Source organism: Miscanthus floridulus, chromosome 14, assembly GCF_019320115.1.
Source record: "Miscanthus floridulus cultivar M001 chromosome 14, ASM1932011v1, whole genome shotgun sequence".
Taxonomy (NCBI): domain Eukaryota; kingdom Viridiplantae; phylum Streptophyta; class Magnoliopsida; order Poales; family Poaceae; genus Miscanthus; species Miscanthus floridulus.
This window is the reverse complement of record NC_089593.1, coordinates 74,724,336-74,728,253: the sequence shown is the minus strand read 5'-3', so window position 1 is coordinate 74,728,253 and position 3,918 is coordinate 74,724,336.

Genomic DNA, 3,918 nt, shown 5'->3' with positions numbered 1-3,918 from the left:
CTAAAGCCTCGAACCATCGTCACCTGCCGTTCCTCGTCTCTCGTGGCGTAGCGACCCTTCTCATTCCCGTGCGCCGCCTCCCTTCATTTTGCAGCCCCCTCCCGTCCCCGCACAGGGCCCGTCGACGGCGAGCATGCCATGCGGCTGCCTCTCCCCATGTCTCTGTATCTCGCGTCACGCTAGCGATGCGAGGGGCGCAGCAAGAAAGGCAGCGGTGCCCTGCTCACGGTGACGGAGACTGGGTGCGATTTGGATGGAACAGTGATGATGGATTGGAGACCGCGCGCACGTCGCTGGACCCACCCGCCTTCCTCAGCTCCTCCTCGATGCAGGCAAGCACTCGACACCGTCGCCGCCGTGGGAAAAAGGTAAGCGTCGCTGCCGGCACTGGACAACCTGCTCGATCCCATTTGCTCTCTTCAATACCGCAGAACGAAGCAGCTAGCGCCCCAGCAGCTGCGGGCACGCCCAACGCATACTCGATAAAATGCCTACAAGGTTTGGGAGCCTCCAATATAATTGCGAATTATTGCCATGCACCTTTGTTCGATATACAGACATGCGCCAATCCAGTTAGCATATACGTAGTCACTGAGTCCTGAAACATATTAATTTCTATGACAACATTCTGAATCTGAAACCTTTACAATTGGCAGATTTTCCAATAACAAATCACAAATACATATCAAGTCTTCCAATTACATCTATGTCCACATTCCTAATAAACCAAACAACATTCTCGCTATATTCATAATTCATTGTTCACTATCCAACTTGCCATTTGGTCCCATTCACTTTTCTTCCTCCCACAAATAGATATCCGATACTCAGCCATCTGATGAAGGTGATTGCAAGAGTCATTAGCTGGGTCCTTTTTAGAAGAATGAATAGCTAGACTAGCATACTAGAAATAGAGCTCAAGAGTAGTATTCCAGTCATCCAGTGATACTATCAAAAATATTACTATGACCCATGATTGCTATTTACAGAGCTGGACCACTTTGTCTGAGAGGTGGCGAACTGGCGATAATATTAGAGCTAGGCTCATAGAATCCATGTGTTCCGTTAAGATGAGCTTAGCCTAAATCAGAAACGTTGTCGCTATTCTTCTCAAGGCCACTTAAAATGCTAATCATGTTATTGGGACTAGCACCTCCACAAGCTACTTAATAAATTGTTGATTGCTTGTGATAACTTCCAATATTATAGTAAAGGGTTCTGATCAGCTAGATATTTTGGGTTTGTATCTAACTGAAGTTTGAGACTTTAGTAAAATGTGTCTAAAACCAAATTAGTTCTTTTCAATTGATTGCTTCAAGGATAAATTTTTGTATTAACACACAAGTGCACTATATGTTACAATTACGAGATAGCTGTTGGATTACAATATAAATAAATAATATTATGGTTACATATAGGCATTTGAACCACATAATCATATAGGGAAAGAAATTCGGACACAGTGTCATGCAAGAAATGCTAAAATTTGCAAGGCCATAGGAGGAATATGTGAGTTTCACAGTACCAATGATTTCTGGATTATACATCCAGGGATATCTTCAGTTCTTCCCTAAAGTTAAGAAGCACCTCCTTTGTGACTGTTGCACTGAAAATAGAAGGTTGGACAAATAGGCACTCTCAAAAAAATCTTTACATAACTTATCATATTTTGTATTATTCTTGCAGCTAAAACCATTTTCACTTCACTTCCGATTTAGGTTCGCATATTGGAGTATAGTCTTAGCCAAATGGTGCTTATTTTCAATTTCTAAGGATTTTTCCTGTAAATAGAGTATTGCTGTTTCTAGATGACAGTACCTACATATATAATATAGTAAACTGAGGTTCATGAATTTTCATGAATTATGAGTAATATCCTGTAAACTGAGGTTCATGAATTTTCAGTATTCTTATCAAGTTATCATAGCTGGTTGAGTGTAAAAGTTGCTCGATCTGAGAATGGAAGCAACCAATATAAACAAAATAAATTTTAAACTAAATTTTATTGTTACATTCTAAATTCAGCTCATAAATTTCAGGCAAAGCTGCTAGCTAGAAGCAGATCTGAAGAAGCATGGAATTTTACCCATTCCTTGAATTATTCATTACATCTTCATATGTTATATTGAACAACAGATCACTAATTATATGCATGGGATATGCTTTCGAATTGGGCAATCGTGAATTGGGCAATCGAGATATCCATGTTTAACCAGTGCTGAGCTCAGCCCTCATAGTGCTATTTTAGTATTAACAATGTTTTCTTTAGAGTAAAATGCACCCTGGGTACTTAAATTATTGGGGCATTATCATCTAGGTACTCGAACTGAAAAAGCTACCACCTGGGTACTTAAACTATGGGGGTATTACCATCTGGATACTCGAACTAAAAAACCTCTCACTTGGGTACTTAAACTATTGGGCCATTACCATCTGGGTACGCGAGTGAGTGACCAGGAGCGCGGGAAAATGAATTTTTATTCTTTTTCTTTTTCTGAAAATGGATGAATAGTGCTGGAATTTGTTATTTTTGTAAAAAAAATAATTAGAGCTCCAAACATTCTAAAATTTTTTGTGTAGCCTCTATATGATGTACTCTACTTAGAAAAAATATGAAACTTGGTAAATGAATAGTTTTTGTATGTTTAAAAATTACCTCTTTTAATTAATAAATGAACTTCCATAAATTTTATAATTAAAATAAATAAATGTCAAAAAGAGGTGGCCTAACTGTGTGCGAGCGAGCAGGCGAGCACAGGTAGGCCGCCTCTTTTTGGACATTTATTTATTTTAATTATAAAATTTATGAAAGTTCATTTATTAATTAAAAGAGGTAATTTTTAAACATACAAAAACTATTTATTTTCCAAGTTTCATATTTTTCCTAGGTAGAGTACATCATATAGAGGCTACACAAAAAATTTTAGAATGTTTGGAGCTATAATTATTTTTTTACAAAAATAACAAATTCCAGCACTATTCATCCATTTTCAGAAAAAGAAAAAGAATCAAAATTCATTTTCCCGTGCTCCTGGTCACTCACTCGCGTACCCAGATGGTAATAGCCCAATAGTTTAAGTACCCAAGTGGGAGGTTTTTTAGTTCGAGCACCCAGATGGTAATGCCCCCGTAGTTTAAGTACCCAGGTGGTAGCTTTTTCAGTTCGAGTACCTAGATGGTAATGCCCCAATAGTTTAAGTACCCAGGGTGCATTTTACTCTTTTCTTTATCTAATGTTAATATTATGTTTTCTCTGCCTTCATTTTTTAAACTATTGTCATCTTTAAAAATTTTCGTTTGTCGAAATATTGTCTACATGCTGAAATCAAAACCACGCTCATCCATCGATTTGTATGCATATTTATTGGATGACACAATATAACTGTAATTTAATCTCAAATATATAACTAATTAATTTTTTATATTATCAGCCCTATCCCAACTCTCATTCATCTGTTGCCGCTAAAGAACACAATTGGGCCATCGATCGAACTTATAACAGTGGCGATGGTATGGACACCGGCAACAATCAAAATGTTGGCGCGGCAAGGCCGCGCTTTCTAGTGTATAAATTTGTGATCATGGGCTGTGCTTAGTTTGCGAAAAGAATTTTTTTGGGTGTCATATCGGATGTTTTATGGGATGTCGGAAGGGTTTTTTGATACTAATAAAAAAACTAATTACATAGCTCGCCTAGAAACTACGAGACGAATTTATTAAATCTAATTAATTCGGCATTAGCACATATGAGTTACTGTAGCACTTAAGGCTAATCATGGATTAATTAGGCTTAAAAGATTCGTCTCGCGATTTCCAACCAAACTGTGCAATTAGTTTTTTTTTATCTATATTTAATACTCCATACATATGTTCAAACATTTGATGTGATGGGTAAACTCAAAATTTTTAGGAACTAAA